The sequence below is a fragment of the Anolis sagrei genome, chromosome 2 (assembly GCF_037176765.1).
Source record: "Anolis sagrei isolate rAnoSag1 chromosome 2, rAnoSag1.mat, whole genome shotgun sequence".
NCBI lineage: Eukaryota > Metazoa > Chordata > Lepidosauria > Squamata > Dactyloidae > Anolis > Anolis sagrei.
Genome location: NC_090022.1, coordinates 10,875,668 through 10,888,591, shown reverse-complemented (window position 1 = coordinate 10,888,591; position 12,924 = coordinate 10,875,668). Strand labels below are relative to the sequence as shown.

Below are 12,924 nucleotides of genomic sequence, written 5' to 3'. Positions count from 1 at the left end.
CAAAGAACATTCTGAATCTCAAAAACGACAGAATTGGGGCTAATTTCCCACACAGAACCCCCATGATCAACAGAAAATACTCAAGGCCATCCAGTCCAACTCTCTTTACCAGGGAAAGAAAATGTAATTAGAGCCCTCCTGACAAAGAGGCTTCCAGTCATAAATATAGATAGATATGATTCACACACACACAGATATAGTATCATAGATTTGAAAGGGACCCCTAAAGAAGGACTATGATATGTTGCATATTCCAGAGTAGGCAAACTAGACACTCTTCACATCAACACTGACAAAGAAACACAAGAAATACTGTGTTTACCCACAAACATAGAGACATTACATATCATAGAACCATGGCCCATCCAGTCCAACCCCATTCTGACAAGAAGCAGGAATATTGCATTCAAATCACCCCTGACAGATGGCCATCCAGCCTCTGTTTAAAAGCTTCCATAGAAGGAGCCTCCACCACACTCCGGGGCAGAGAGTTCCACTGCTGAATGGCTCTCACAGTCAGGAAGTTCTTCCTCATGTTCAGATGGAATCTCCTCTCTTGTAGTTTGAAGCCATTATTTCGCAGAAAACAAGCTTGCTCCCTCCTCCCTTTCTCCTTACTATATTTTCCAGATCACCAGACTGGGCCACAGCAACGTGTGGCCGGGGATGGCTAGTTACAATATAAAAACATTAACATCAATAAAATGCCATCAGACTTGTTAGAGGGAAGATATAGATGGATCCCTCATGCCCAACGTCTTTGTATTTGTGGGTCCGGGGAAAGAGAGGATTTAATACACTATCTGTTACATTGCTCTTTGTATAATGACCCTCGAAACAATCTGCTGAGAGTCCTTTTGGAAGAAAGGACATCATGGCAACGGTCAGCTCTTATCTGTAACTTGTTAGCAGATTATTCCCAAAATATAATATTAAAGGTTTCCACATTTGCAGCCACAACCCAAAAAAATCCGAGCTAAATTAGTGAAGTCCACAGCGGAGGCTAGAAATGGAAATGCTTTTGGATGATACAAATCAGAGATTTGTAATTGTCATGTCACTACTACTATAATTTTAAAGAGCCAGTATACGGAACAAGTTTTAATATTTAAACTGGAAAATGCTTATTGTAGTTTTAAAAGTTGTATATTATGTCATGTCACGGCCTATGGCTGGTACAAGAAACCATTCATTCATACTGAGGACTGAACCCTTCCTACACTCTTGGTGTGTGTGTGCTTTCTCTCTTGGAGAGTTTTGAGATCTGATTTGAGGACACAACTTTTCCCACCCTCAGAGCATTTAGAGATTTCTCTGAGTTTCATTTCATGCTCAAGGGGAATTTTTTCCTGAGTGAAGGCTTAAACACTTCGGTACTTTCATGGAAAGAAGCAGACACAGACGCCAGGACTGGGTTTTAGAAGAATTAACTTGGTTACATAGACAAAGGGGGATATGGCATCAACATTTACACATCTTCTCTAACATTCAATCCTTCATTCATCATTCATTCCTCAAGCATTCTTACCATTCTTCTTGTTGAAGATGATCAGCTTCTTGAGAGGAGGAGGCTGTTCATGATGATGTTCAGAAATGGTGTTCAGTTGGTCTGACACACGCTTTCAGAGAGAGAGGGGGGGTCCTTTTATGTCGTGTTTTCTGTTGATGGATTCTGAAGGTGTAAATGGCTGACAGACAGATCCCATCAGTTCCTGGACAGTTGTTGATTTTGTTTAATTGGCTTTCCTTATCAAGGAGCCTTGTAAACATTTCTCTATGGAGCCACAGTGTTGACTTCCTACTTAAAAGTAGTCTTTGGCAATGTAAACAAGTGGTTTTTCCCAGAAGAGTCCATCAAGTCAGCAATGTCAACAGTTAATCATTTGTCACAGGTCTCATCAGCAATTTTTAATTACTGTCCATTAGTTCTTCAACTCTTTCTTGTAGTTTTCCAGGCCTCGTTCCTTAGAATGGTATCTTCTGCCCAATTGGGCCGCATTCATGTGCCTTTCATACAATCTCACTCAAACTATACAGCATATTTTATCATGACAATCTGGATTTCCAAATATTTTATTTTAGTTATCATATTAATTTTTGTCTCTTGTTTCAAAGCCCCTTGGTTCTTTTTAAGAAAGGCTATGGATCACGAGACATCAGCTGAAGGAATTGGGGGGGGGGGGGGTTCAGTGTGGGTTGGGACTGAATGGGAGCTCAATGGGAGGCCCGGAGGGCCTGGATGCTTGGGAAGCAGAGAACCCAGTGAAAGACAGGCCCAGCATTACCTGGCTCTGAAATAAATAAATAAATGGCTCGGGGGGGGGGGTGTTTATTTGGGTTTTTTTAAACTCTCAAACAAAAAATCTCCTGAAGCCAGTTGTCTAATTCTGACTTTCTTTCACAGAGGAAATGTGATTTTTGGCTGAGAATTTTGGAGTCGAGCCTGTTCTGGGATTTCTTTCCCTTGAGAGAAGACGGAGGAAGAGCATCTTGGATACGGTAGGGTTCTTCCATCAGAGTGGTTCCAACATGGAGAGAAGCAACTCACCTGGACCTGAAGCAGGAAGAGCTCCCGGAAAGATTGGGGAATCCTGGGAGATAACTACGCAGATGATCCTGGATAAACACATACAGATCCAGCGCTTCAAGCATTCCTCCTTCCGAGAGGGCGAGGGACCCAGAGAGGTTTGCAGCCGCCTCCACTCTCTCTGCCGCCAGTGGCTGAAGCCAGAGCAACACACCAAGGCGGAGATGTTGGACCTGGTGATCCTGGAGCAGTTCATGAGCATCCTGCCCCCAGAGATGGGGAGCTGGGTCCGAGAGTGTGGGGCAGAGACCTCTTCCCAGGCGGTGGCCCTGGCAGAAGGCTTCCTCCTGAGTCGGGAAGAGGACGAGAAGCAGGAAGGACAGGTGAGAGCATTGCCTCTTTGGTTCCCTCACCATGGGACTGATAGATAGATTAAACGTACATCCTGCCTTCCTTCAAGATGGGACCTGTGACAGAGATAAGTTGGACCCTGCTCCCTCGGCCTCTTTTCCCACCTGCTCTGCCTCAGATATCACATTGAAAATGATGGAAGGGGAGCATGGCATTTGTTTCAAACTCAGAGTCTGTGATTTTTTTAAATTTTCTCCATACTACTTCTGGAATATTCTGTGCTCTTCCAGGCCCATAATAACTGCATTGAAGTCCATCCTGATGTCTCTGAATCGGAGAAAACTCTGCCAGGTCCCACCCAGAGCCTCCAGCAGAAGGAACTCAAGCAGGAAGGAGATGGGGCTGCGGCCTTGGAGGGTAAGAAGGAACCTTTTGAGGTGTTTTGCTGTTTTATGCCAGTGTGACTTCCCCTTCAGGGGATTGTAACAAATGCACAATCCGTTTGAGCTAGAGAAGGCATACATTCAGGATCCTTTGGCCTTGAGATGAGTATATAGGGAAGCATTTGGTTGCAAAAGGTATAATTTTAGTGTGATTTGGAGTTTTCTTTATTGTTCTACTACATTTGCATACTGTTGGGTGGGACTGAAATATCAGTCGTACGGTATGTTTCCAGGTGAAACCTGAAGCTAAGATGAGCCCTGAAACAGATCTGGAAGGCAAACACAACAAAGAATAACTTTAGTCCATTGACATACCAAGCCCAGTACTTGTTTCAATCCAACCTATTCACAGCACCTCATGACATGAAATAGTCCTAAACTCCCAAGACGTTACAATTCCTGGGCTGTTGAATGTTCCCGTATTCAGCTGTGCCATTTCCTCATAGGTTTCTTTTTAGGACTGTAGTTGTCACCTCTGAGACATAGTTATGCGATCACTTTCTGTATCTTGTTATCCTAGAGGCTAGAATGATGTTGTTGCTGAATTCTCAGTCGGTTCTTCCGCTTTGTGATGGAGTGGAAGTGAATCAGGTAAGCAGAAGGATTTCTGGGAGAGGAGGAAGGGAGCTGCCTGGGGGTCATTGGTTCCAGGCTTAATTATCAAACATCTATTGAAAAAGGAAAGATTGAACCAACATAAATGTAAATCATTTCAAAAGATTCTTGTAACTGTTTTTCTTGATTTCCCTTATTTTTCTTTTCCCACCAGGGCCCAATCGCCTTTGAGGACGTGGCTGTCCATTTCTCTTTGGAGGAGTGGGCTCTCCTGAATCCTGGTCAGAAAGCCTTTCATGTCCAGATCATGGAGGAGATTCATGGGATGGTGGACTCTCTTGGTAAGGCTCACTCACTGATGGGGATTTCTGTTTCAAAATTCAGGATCCCAGTCAGCAGCTCTCTGGTGGAAATCATCCCAATCACTGAGGGTCTTCAAGGCAGGGCTTATAGAATCAGAGAATCATAAGAGTTAGAAGAGACCTCATGGGCCATCCATTCCACCCCCCTGCCAAGAAGCAGGAAAATTGTGTTCAAAGCACACCCGACAGATGGCCATCAGGTCTCTGTTTAAAAGCTTCCATATAAGGAGCCTCCACCACACTCCGGGGCAGAGAGTTCCACTGCTGAACAGTTCTCACAGTCAGGAAATTCTTCCCAATGTTCAGATGGAATCCCCTTTCTTGTAGTTTGAAGCCATAGTTCTGCGTCCTAGTCTCCAGGGCAGCAGAAAACAAGCTTACTCCCTCCTCCCTGTGGCTTCCTCTCACATATTTATACATGGCTCTCATCATGTCTCCTCTCAGCCTTCTCTTCTTCAGGCTAAACATGCCCAGCTCCTTAAGCCGCTCCTCATAGGGCTTGTTCTCCAGACCCTTGATCATTTTAGTCGCCCTCCTCTGGACACATTCCAGCTTGTCAATATCTCTCTTCAATTGTGATGCCCAGAATTGGACACAATATTCCAGGTGTGGTCTAACCAAGGCAAGGACTAACAAGGACTCCAAGGACTAATTTGACATAATAGTACTATAAGAGTCCCTTACTCTTTCGGATACAGGGAATAATCTCCCTTCTTTTTCTCTCAGCTGATTTGCTATTTCAAGGTGGCATGTTTTATAAATTATTACAGCGTCTCCTCTTGACCAAAACCTCCTTTTTGAACTTTCTTTAGGGCCTCAGGTGAGAATGTGGCTTTCGTGTTGTATAACCTTCACGAAGAATAATGTATTGACTTGGTGCCTCAGGAACTGCAAGGTTAGCACCAGTTCTGACTCAAGTGGAGTCAAGTCCAAGCATACCACATGCAATCACTGCAGCTGGGCTCCCTGGAGAATCTATCAAGAGAGATCACCCCAGATCATTCTTTGTGTGTGTAGGGGGGGGGGGAGTCTCCCCCCCAACCCCCAGTGAGTGTGTGTGAGAGAGAAAGAGGCAATAAGAGGGAGGAAACAGATTTGTCTCCCAGCACACAAACAGCCCCTGTCATTCGCAAGATGGTGACCTGTAACATAATGCGTTCTATGTTCTGTTCTTGTGAATAATTGGGTCTCGGGGCTTTTTGTGCACTGGGAGAGACATATAGCAGTAATCCAACTTTTTGCTCTTCTCTTTCAAGTGGTGAGAGTGTCATTCATGGCAGATTCACAATTGCAGAAATCTAGCTATTTCAAATTGAGTCCATCTTTTTGAAACACTCCGTATATTTATTCCAACCTAAAGGTTAGGAAATAGTTAATATATCCCCTGCCAGTTCCCTAAATTCTCATATGTGAAGAAGTTGCAGCTCCTCTGTAAAAGCCGGGCAGAATTATACAGGTATTGGAACCAGAGCAATTGGCTGAACAAAGGGACAGTCCACAGAATGGTATTTCCAAGAAGTCTCTGTGATTGCGGCATTTGGATTACCAACAGCTCTTCCCTCTGGTGCACAGTCTTCTCACTCCTCACAAACCGGGATGCTTAGGAGGCAATATCCACTCTCTCCAGGGTGGTGTTACGTAGATGTCATTATATCTGGTCGAGTCCTGCAGACGTTCCTTTTCTTTTGTTCCCTTCTCTGCCTTCATTATTGCTCTCCCCTTTTTCTTTACAGTCACTATCTTGTATCTTTCCAGCCTTGTCGTTCAAAACTGTAACAATCTCTCTAGCACTTTGAAATTAGTTATAGGACTTTCTACTTTGGAGCAGAAAAATCCAACCTTAAGTGAACCTGGGAAGAGAGAACTGGAGGTTGGGGGAGAGAAATAAAAAGGAGGGAGCGATTGTGAAATCAGTGGTAGCAAAATAAAGTTTTAGCTAGAGAAGAAGGCAAGCATTGGAATGTGAAGGGAAAATTCCTCCATTCCCCTAGAAAGGAGGAGACAGAATAAAAAGCCAGACTGGGCCGAGGAACAGGTAGCCTCTGGAGCATATGTTATTCACCATTCCTTTAGAGGCCCTGGGCAGTCAAACAGTGTCCATCTTTACTGAACAAGGGGTGGGGAGAGGGCAACATTTATATCTTATTTTCTTCCATTTCTATTTTGTTTTAAGGATCGTTACAATCTCCTTCTTATAGCAATTCTCTAGAGTCCTTATCACTCACACTGTTTCTGCCCTTCTTCACAGCAGATAACTGGAACACCAAACACAGGAAGCATTTGGGACACAATGGAGGCCTTCCTAGACACCAGCAAACCCACAAAGAAGATGGAGATTCTGCCAGAGAAAGGCCCTACAAGTGCAATGTATGTGAGAAGTGTTTCACCCAAAATATGGGACTTACACTTCACAAGACCCCCAGTGCTGGAAAAATCCATTGTAAATGGAAAGTATCAGCAAAATGTATTGCTGATTACAAACTGCCAGATATAAGCCAAGAAGAAATCTTTGAAGGAACTGAGGATTTCATAAGCCAGGAGTGTGGGGAATCTTTTATCCAGAGTTCACACTTGGTGAGCCACAGAAGACTCCACACATCAGAGAAGCCATACCAATGTCAGGAGTGTGGGAAATGTTTTGCTTACAGTTCAGGCTTGGTGAAGCACAAAAGACTCCACACAGGAGAGAAACCATACCAATGCCAGGAGTGTGGGAAATGTTTTGCTGACATTTCAGCCTTGGTGAGCCACAAAAGACTCCACACAGGAGAGAAGCCATACCAATGCCAGGAGTGTGGGAAATGTTTTGCTTACAGTTCAGGCTTGGTGAAGCACAAAAGACTCCACACAGGAGAGAAGCCATACCAATGCCTGGAGTGTGGGAAATGTTTTGCTGACAGTTCAACCTTGGTGAGCCACAAAAGACTCCATACAGGAGAGAAGCCATACCAATGCCAGGAGTGTGGAAAATGTTTTCCTTACAGTTCAACCTTGGTGAAGCACAAAAGACTCCATACAGGAGAGAAGCCATACCAATGCCAGGAGTGTGGGAAATGTTTTGCTGAAAGTTCAGTGTTGGTGAAGCACAAAAGACTCCACACAGCAGAGAAGCCATACCAATGCCAAGAGTGTGGTAAATATTTTGCTGTGAGCTCACACTTGGTGAAGCACAAAAGACTCCACGCAGGAGAGAAACCATACCAATGCCAGGAGTGTGGGAAATGTTTTGCTGACAGTTCTGCCTTGGTGAGCCACAAAAGAGTCCACACAGCAGAGAAGCCATACCAATGCCAGGAGTGTGGGAAATGTTTTGCTGAAAGTTCAGTGTTGGTGAGGCACAAAAGGCTCCACACAGGAGAGAAGGCATACCAATGCCAGGAGTGTGGGAAATGTTTTGCTTACCGTTCAGTCTTGGTGAGGCACAAAAGACTCCACAAAGCACAGAAGCCATACCAATGCCAGGAGTGTGGTAAATGTTTTGCTGTGAGCTCATACTTGGTGAAGCACAAAAGAGTCCACACAGGAGAGAAGCCATACCAATGTAAGGAGTGTGGGAAATGTTTTGCTGTGAGTTCGGCCTTAGTGAAGCACAAAAGAGTCCACACAGGAGAGAAGCCATACCAATGCCAGGAGTGTGGGAAATGTTTTGCTGTGAGTTCGGCCTTAGTGAAGCACAAAAGAGTCCACACAGGAGAGAAGCCATACCAATGCCAGGAGTGTGGGACATGTTTTGCTGTGAATTCCTCCTTGGTGAAGCACAAAAGACTCCACACTGGAGAAAAGCCATACAAATGCCAGGAGTGTGGGAAATGTTTTGCTCAGAGTTCACACTTGGTGAGGCACAAAAGGCTCCACACTGGAGAGAAGCCATACAAATGCCTGGAGTGTGGTAAATGTTTTGCTCGAAGTTCAGCCCTTGTGGGCCACAAGAAAGTTCACACATGAGAACGTCACACAGGTGCATGGATTGTGGGTAATACTTTACTCACATTTCATCCCTTATAAAGCACTACCTACTTCACACAGGTTAAAAAAACAAACAAATGTCAGGTATTGGGCTTCATACTTTTTGAAGACTATGTACAGGAGAGAAATTATCCAAAGAGCTGGGACAGAACTAATAAAATCTTTAAGTAAGATTTGGCTTGACTTATTTAACTTTGTTTGACTTGGGACTGTTACGGAGAATGCTTTTGGGACTGGACTGTCTTTTCCCTGGTCAGCCTTTGTGAGTAAACATCAGATTTCAAACACAACCCTTTGAGAAGTTCTGCCTAAGATTTGGTAGAGTTCCCTTTCTTGCCTTTAAATCCCTAAGGTGGGCTCCTGTTCTTGGAGCAGCAGAAAGCCTGCTCCTTGTAACAATCATGCATCAGTGGCAAGCATCCTCAGAGGTAGTGAGGTCTCCTGCAGTGAGAGCATCGGTTTCCAGACAGAAGGCGGTCCCAGTCAGGGTTGGCTTGACGCACCTTCCTCTTGCCACGTTTCTTTCATCCTCCATTCGTGCCTCTTTGAATTCCGCAGCACTGCTGGTCACAGCCGACCTCCAGGTAGAGCCCTCAAGGGCCAGGGCTTCCCAGTTCTCGGTGTCTATGCCACAGTTTTTGAGGTTGGCTTTCAGCCCATCTTTAAATCTCTATTGTTGTCTCTCCCACCCAAGCCTGTGTTCCTCCTCCTTGGGAAAAGGGAGCCCTGGGCCTTGAGCCTGGGATGAGGCCTCTTTCTCTGTTGTTGGTGGAGGCTCTGCTCTGCTCTGCTCCCTGGACTGATGGGTTCCCCTTAATGTTCAGTGGGGTTGGGGAGCAAGGGTTTGGCAGGAGGAGAATACATCTAACTAACTATCCTATGAATAGGGATTTTTTTCCTCCATGACTCTATCTCTGCCTTCACCTTCAGTCCTCTGGCTCCAGGGCTTTGGAGAGAGGCTCTTTCCCCCTCCTTCCAGTGTAACTCTGGGCAAGGAAGGGTTAAGGGCAGGGAGTGTGGTTCCTAGAGAGGCAGGAAGGAAGTGGACCTCCTCAGACCCGCCTTTCCTGCCCCTCTAGGAACCAAACTCCCTCCACTACACTCTTCCTTACCTGGCTGGGAGAGAAGAGTTTCCCCCTTTGGCCTCCTCCTTCCGCCTCCTCCTTCCTCTCCTTCCGGTGAGGCTTCTTCCCAGACCTTCTTCTCCAAAGGGCCAAAGGGGCTGAAGCCTGGAGGGAGGGCCGGGACTTGGACCAAGCCTGGACTAAGGTGGGAGTGGGGGTCACCAGATTCTCCAACCAGGGGATCCTTGGGAGGAGGGAGAGGCAGGCAGGCAGAGAGAGAGGGGGGGGGGCCCAGGGCTTTCCCCTTCCCCTGCCCACCCACTCACCTGCCTCTCTGGCTCCTCTTTCCCCCCCATAAGTTTTCAAATAATGCAGAGTTTCTGTTTGTCATCTGGATTTCCAAAGTGCCTGAGCATCCTGCCCCCAGAGATGGGGAGCTGGGTCCGAGAGTGTGGGGCAGAGACCTCTTCCCAGGCGGTGGCCCTGGCGGAAGGCTTCCTCCTGAGTCGGGCAGAGGACGAGAAGCGGGAAGGACAGGTGAGAGCATTTCCTCTTGGCTTCACTCACCTTGGGACTGATGGATAAACATACATCCTGCCGTCCTTCCAAGATGGGACCGATGTGAGGGAGAAGCCGGACTCTGCTCCCTCAGCCTCTTTCCTCCCCTGCTCTGCCCCTCCTGCTCTCACCTCCAGATCCACTGTAAGCTCAGTTGCTGCTCTGCTCAATTTTGATGACCCTGATCTTTCTCCATACTCCATAATACTCTCTGCTCTTCCAGGCCCAAAATATCTGCATTGAAGTCCAGCCTGATGTCCCTGAATCAGAAAAATCTCACTCAGGCACCACCCAGAGCCTCCAGCAGAAGGAACTCAAGCAGGAAGGAGATGAGGCTGCAGCCTTGGAGGGTAAGGAGGAACCCTTCTGGGAGTTTTGGTGTTTTATGTCTATGCAAATTGGCCTTCAGGGGATTGTAGCACAGCCACAATCAGTTTGAGCCAGAAAAGGCATAGCTGTAGGATCATTTCAGCTTGAAACGAGTATATAGGTAAGCATTTGATTGCAAAAGACAATTGGAACTACTTTAGTCGATTGGAACTACCAAGCCCAGTACTAATTTCAATCCAAGCTCTTAAAGGACTGCTTGAGATTAAATGGCCTAAACTCCAAAACTTTACATCTCCCTGGCCTGGAAAATGCTCCTGTGTTTATAGAGCCATTTCCTTATAGGTTTCTTTTCAGGACCCTAATTGAGAGCTGTTCAGCAGTGGAACTCTCTGCCCCGGAGTGTGGTGCAGGCTCCTTCTTTGGAGGCTTTTAAACAGAGGCTGGATGGCCATCGGTCAGGGATGCTTTGAATGCAATATTCCTGCTTCTTGGCAGGGGGTTGGACTGGATGGCCCATGAGGTCTCTTCCAATTCTATGATTCTATGTAACCTCTGAGACATGTTTATGTGTTCAGCTTTCCACCCCTTGCTCTCTCTCTTTCCCAGGGGCTGAAATGATGTCGTTGCCGGATCCTCAGTCGGTTCTTCCGCTTTGTGATGGAGTGGAACTGAATCAGGTAAGCAGACGGATTCCTGGGAGAGGAGGAATGGGACTGCCTGGGGGTCCTTTCTTCCAGGCTTAATCATCAAACATATGTTGAAAAAGGAAAGATTGAACCAACAGAAACCTAAATAATTTCCAAGAGATTTTTGTACATATTTTTCTTGATTTCCTATATGTGAGAAGGAAATGTGTTCTTTTTCCACCAGGGCCCAATCGCCTTTGAGGATGTGGCTGTGTATTTCTCCCCGGAGGAGTGGGCTCTCCTGAATCCTGGTCAGAAAGCCTTGCACGGGCAGATCATGGAGGAGATTCATGAGATGGTGGACTCTCTTGGTAAGACTCCCTCACGGATAGGGATTTCTATTTCAAAATGCAGGATTCCAATCAGCACCTCTCGGGTGGAAGTAATTTCCAAAATCATCTGAATCACTGAAGTTCCTCAAGGCAGGGCTTATGGTAGAAATAGATGACATATTAGTAATATATGGGTCCCTTAGTCTTTCTGATATAGAGAACAATCTCCCTTCCTTTTCTCTCAGCTAATTTGCTATTTCAAGGTGGCATGTTTTAGGAACTATTACAGCTTCTCCTCTAGAAGTAAACCTACCTTTTGACCTTTCTTAGGGCCTCAGGTGGGACTGTGGCTTTCGTGTTTTACTTTCTTCATGGTTGAGGTCTGTGTGATGAATTCCTGGACCTTTCCACTCTCCCTATAGAGATCTGGGAAGGACATCCAGGACAACTGAGAAAACAAAGGCAAATGATGAAAATGATGAAAATGGTTTTAAAACTTAGAACATATTTAGACATTTTAATAGAATTACAATATTTTAAAAAGCACTAAAACCAGGTACATGGAAGGGTTTTAGTAAAACCAATTAGACGCCCAAACCTTCGTGAAGAATAATGTATTGAATTGTTGCCTGAGCAACTGCAACATTACCACAAATTTGGACTCCAGTGGGAAGGCTTCCATAACTGGAGTCAAGTCCAAGCATACCACACACCCTTGCCACAACTGGTCTCTTTACAAAGGCGAGATTCAACGTATTTCCCTCAAAGCTGCTAAGAGGCAGACTGCCTGGATTCCCTTCCTCCCAAAGACTATGACCCTGTGGAGGAAATGAAATAGAAACAACAGAATACATTTTATTTTATTTTATTTATTTATTTAGAGGTTTTCTATACCGGCCTTCTCAACCTCGACGAGGGACTCAGGTCGGTTTACAGCACATATAAAATACAATCATATAAAAGAACAAGAACAAATCATTACATATTAAAATAGTACAACATAGTACAATAAAAACATCATTACATCATTACAATTTCCTACGCCAAATCGTCAATCCAGTCATAGTCATGTTTGTAGTCACAGTTCATCATAATTCATCATAGGGAAGGTCCTAGGTTCAGTCCTCGAATGCCATCTTCCAGAGCCAGGTTTTTAGTGATTTCCTGAACGTCAGGAGGGAGGGGGCAGATCTGACCTCTTGCAGTGCCGCTATTAACACAGTGCAACGTAGCCAGCTGTTATATCCAATCCTGTCCCGCATGACCAGCAGAGGATTGTTAAATCTCTTTTAAAGGACAAGTGCCACAATGTGACTCTCATTGTGGCAAAATTCCTCATAGTGGCAACAAGGCGGAGGAAGCAACTAATCTCTGATAGGAGTATTACTTGAAACCATGTAGATGTGTCTTGTATAATGATCTTCTCCTGAGATGGGAGAATTCAAAATGACTGTTTACTGATGGCTCTATGGACCATAATAAATATTATTGTTGTTGTGATCATAAAAAATAACAAACTTCCCCTGGCTTCAGATACGCAGATGCAGTATCTTATTATCTTATTATTGGTGTGGTATTCAACCTTGTTTGTCCTCCCAGCCAGGCATCTGTATGTCTGAAGCTCTCTTTCTATGCTGCCACTCCCAGCACCCAAACAGCCCCTGCCTCAGTCCTTCGCAAGATGGTGACCTGCAACTTAATGCATTCTATGTTCTGTGCTTGTGAATGATTGGGGCTCGGGATTTTTGTGCATTTGGGGGAGACACATAGCAGTAATGAAACTCTTATGTGCCTCTCATTCAAGTGGTAA

At 45.3% G+C, this 12,924-nt stretch overlaps 1 pseudogene; it reads left to right on the top strand.

The window, feature by feature from the left end:
- The window catches only part of LOC132766168 (zinc finger protein 208-like), a 146,698-nt pseudogene that overhangs the window by 114,981 nt on the left and 18,793 nt on the right, over positions 1–12,924 (top strand).